The sequence below is a fragment of the Ricinus communis genome, chromosome 3, assembly GCF_019578655.1.
Source record: "Ricinus communis isolate WT05 ecotype wild-type chromosome 3, ASM1957865v1, whole genome shotgun sequence".
Classification (NCBI taxonomy): Eukaryota; Viridiplantae; Streptophyta; class Magnoliopsida; order Malpighiales; family Euphorbiaceae; genus Ricinus; species Ricinus communis.
The window spans coordinates 14,956,711-14,961,537 of record NC_063258.1 but is presented as its reverse complement, the minus strand read 5'-3'; positions in this window follow the sequence as shown (position 1 = coordinate 14,961,537).

Below are 4,827 nucleotides of genomic sequence, written 5' to 3'. Positions count from 1 at the left end.
AGTAGTATAATTGCAAGTCTGAGAAAAGAGCCTCGTAGAAAGGTAAATTTTTTAATATGAGAAAATAACCCCGTAAGAGCGGTATATTTATGAATATAAGAAAATAATCCCGTAAAGCGGGGATATTTATCAATCGGAGAAAATAATCCCGGAATTTTGGTATATTTATGAGTGTGAGAAAACAACCTCATAAATTGGTTAATTTATAATATTAGAGAACAACCCCGTAAAAGGGGTATATTTGTCAATATAAGAAAATAACCTCGTAAAACATGTATATCTATGAATTATAGAAAACAACTCCATAATAATGCTAATAATTTAATATGAGAAGATGACCCCGTAAAAGTGGTATATTTATCAATATAAGAAAATAAGCTCGTAAAACGTATATATTTATGAATATATACGAAAACAATCCCGTAAAAGTAGTATAATTGCGAGTCTGTGAAAAGAGCCTCATAGAAAGGGTAAATTTTTTAATATGAGAAAATAACCCCGTAAGAGCGGTATATTTATAAATATAAGAAAACAACCCCGTAAAACGGGGATATTTATCAATCGGAGAAAAAAATCCCATAATTTTGGTATATTTGTGAGTTTGAAAACACAACACTTTAAATGGGTTAATTTTATAATACGAGAAATCAACCGTGTAAAAGGTGTATATTTGTCAATATAAGAAAATAACTTCGTAAAACGTGTATATTTTTGAGTTTGAGAAAACAACACCATAATAGTGCTAATAATTTAATATGAGAAACGACAATGTAAAAGTGGTATATTTATCAATATAAAAAAAACTCCGTAGAACGTGTAAATTTATGAATCCGATAAAATAACCCTACAAAAGTAGTATAATTGCGAGTCTGAGAAAAGAGTTTCGTAGAAATCGTAAATTTTTTAATATGCGAAAACAACCCCGTAAGAGCGGTATATTTATAAGAATAAGAAAATAACCCCGTAATGCGGGGATATTTATCAATCAGAGAAAATAACCCCGTAATTTTAGTATATTTGTGTGTATGAGAAAACAACCCCTTAAATGGATTAATTTTATAACATGAGATAATAATCCCATAAAAGGGGTATATTTATGAATATAAGAAAATAACCCTGTAAAATATATATATATATATATTTATGAATTTGAGAAAACAACCCCATAATAGTGCTAATAATTTAATATGAGAAAATGACCTCATAAAAGTGGTATATTTCTCAATATTAGAAAATAATCCCGTAAAACGCTTATATTTATAAATTTGAGACATCAACCCTAGAATAGTGCTAATAATTTAAAATGAGAAAACGACCACGTAAAATAGTGGTATATTTTTCAATATAAGAAATTAACCCCATATAATGTGTATAGTTATGAATCTCAGGAAACAACCCCGTAAGAGTAGGCGAGTCTAAGAAAACAGCCTCGTAGAACGGGTAAATTTCTTGATATGAGAAAACAACCATGTAAGAGGGGTATATTTATAAATATTAGAAAACAACCCCATAATACGGGGATATTTATCAATCGGAGGATAAAATCCCGTAGCTTTGGTATATTTATGAGTGTGAGAAAACAACCTCAAAAATTGGTTAATTATATAATATTAGAGAACAACCCCGTAAAAGGGTTATATTTGTCAATATATGAAAATAACCCCGTAGAACATGTATATTTATGAATTATAGAAAACAACACCATAATAATGCTAATAATTTAATATGAGAAGATGACCCCGTAAAAGTGGTATATTTATCAATATAAGAAAATAACCCCGTAAAACGTGTATATTTACGAATATGAGAAACTAACATCGTAAAAGTAGTATAATTGCAAGTCTGAGAAAAGAGCCTCGTAGAAAGGTAAAATTTTTAATATGAGAAAATAACCCTGTAAGAACGGTATATTTATAAATATAAGAAAATAATCCCGTAAAACGGGGATATTTATCAATCGGAGAAAATAATCCCGTAATTTTGGTATATTTAAGAGTGTGAGAAAACAACCTCATAAATTGGTTAATTTATAATATTAGAGAACAACCCCGTAAAAGGGGTATATTTGTCAATATAAGAAAATAACCTCGTAAAACATGTATATTTATTAATTATAGAAAACAACTCCATAACAATGCTAATAATTTAATATGAGAAGATGACCCCGTGAAAGTGGTATATTTATCAATACAAGAAAATAACCCCGTAAAACGTGTATATTTACGAATATGAGAAACTAACACCGTAAAAGTAGTATAATTGCAAGTCTGAGAAGAGAGCCTCGTAGAAAGGTAAATTTTTATAAATATAAGAAGATAACCCCGTAAGAGCGGTATAATTATAAATATAAGAAAACAACCCCGTAAAACGGGAATATTTATCAATCGTAAAAAAAATCCCATAATTTTGGTATATTTGTGAGTATGAGAAAACAACACTTTAAATGGGTTAATTTTATAATATGAGAAATCAACCGTATAAAAGGTGTATATTTGTCAATATAAGAAAATAACCTCGTAAAACGTGTATATTTATGAATTTGAGAAAACAACCCCATAATAGTGCTAATAATTTAACATGAGAAACGACAATGTAAAAGTGGTATATTTATCAATATAAAAAAAAACCCCGTAGAAGGTGTATATTTATGAATCCGAGAAAATAAACTCACAAAAGTTGTATAATTGCGAGTCTGAGAAAAGAGCTTCGTAGAAAGGGTAAATTTTCTAATATGAGAAAACAACACCGTAATGCGGGGATATTTATCAATCAGAGAAAATAACCCCGTAATTTTGGTATATTTGTGTGTACGAGAAAACAACCCCTTAAATGGATTAATTTTATAATATGAGAAAATAACCCTGTAAAAGGGGTATATTTATGAATATAAGAAAATAACCCTGTAAAATATATATATATATATATATTTATGAATTTGAGAAAACAACCCCATAATAGTGCTAATAATTTAATATGAGAAAATGACCTCGTAAAAGTGGTATATTTCTTAATATAAGAAAATAACCCCGTAAAACGCTTATATTTATAAATTTAAGAAATCAAACCTAAAATAGTGCTAATAATTTCATATGAGAAAACGACCTCGTAAAACAATGGTATATTTTTCAATATAAGAGAATAACCCTATATAATGTGCATATCTATGAATCTCAGGAGACAACCCCGTAAAAGTCGGGTAATTGCGAATCTATGAAAATACCGTAGAAATCTGCAAATTTTTTAATATAAGAAAACGCCTCAGAATACGGAATATTTATCAATGAGAGAAAATAACCCCGTAATTTTAGTATATTTGTGTGTATGAGAAAACAACCCCTTAAATGGATTAATTTTATAACATGAGATAATAACCCCCTAAAAGGGGTATATTTATCAATATAAGAAAATAACCCTGTAAAATACATATATATTTATGAATTTGAGAAAACAACTCCATAATAGTGCTAATAATTTAATATGAGAAGATGACCCCGTAAAAGTAGTATATTTATCAATATAAGAAAATAACCCCGTAATACGAATATGAGAAACTAACACCGTAAAAGTAGTATAACTGCAAGTATGAGAAAAGAGCCTCGTAGAAAGGTAAATTTTTTAATATGAGAAAATAACCCCCTAAGAGCGGTATATTTATAAATATAAGAAAATAATCCCGTAAAACGGGGATATTTATCAATCGGAGAAAATAATCCCGTAAATTTGGTATATTTATGAGTGTGAGAAGACAACCGCATAAATTGGTTAATTTATAATATTAGAGAACAACCCCGTAAAAGGGGTATATTTGTCAATATAAGAAAATAACCTGGTAAAACATGTATGTCTATGAATTATAGAAACAACTCCATAATAAAGCTAATAATTTAATATGAGAAGATGACCCCGTAAAAGTGGTATATTTATCAATATAAGAAAATAAGCTCGTAAAACGTATATATTTACGAATATGAGAAAACAACCCCGTAAAAGTAGTATAATTGCGAGTCTGAGAAAAGAGCCTCGTAGAAAGGGTAAATTTTTTAATATGAGAAAATAACCCCCTAAGAGCGGTATATTTATAAATATAAGAAAACAACCCCGTAAAACGGGAATATTTATCAATCGTAGAAAAAAATCCCATAATTTTGGTATATTTGTGAGTATGAGAAAACAACACTTTAAATGGGTTAATTTTATAATATGAGAAATCAACCGTGTAAAAGGTGTATATTTGTCAATATAAGAAAATAACCTCGTAAAACGTGTATATTTATGAATTTGAGAAAACAACCCCATAAAAGTGCTAATAATTTAATATGAGAAACGACAATGTAAAAGTGGTATATTTATCAATATAAAAAAAACCCCGTGGTATATTTATGAATCCGAGAAAATAAACCCACAAAAGTAGTATAATTGCAAGTCTGAGAAAAGAGCTTTGTAGAAAGGGTAAATTTTTTAATATGAGAAAACAACCCCGTAAGAGCGGTATATTTATAAGAATAAGAAAACAACCCCGTAATGCGGGGATATTTATCAATCAGAGAAAATAACCCCGTAAATGGGGTATATTTATGAATATAAGAAAATAACCCTCATAAAATATATATATATATATATATATATATATATATATATATATATATATATATATATATATATATATATATATTTATGAATTTGAGAAAACAACCCCATAATAGTGCTAATAATTTAATATGAGAAATGACCTCGTAAAAGTGGTATATTTCTCAATATAAGAAAATAACCCCGTAAAACGCTTAAATTTACAAATTTAAGAAATCAAACCTAGAATAGTGCTAATAA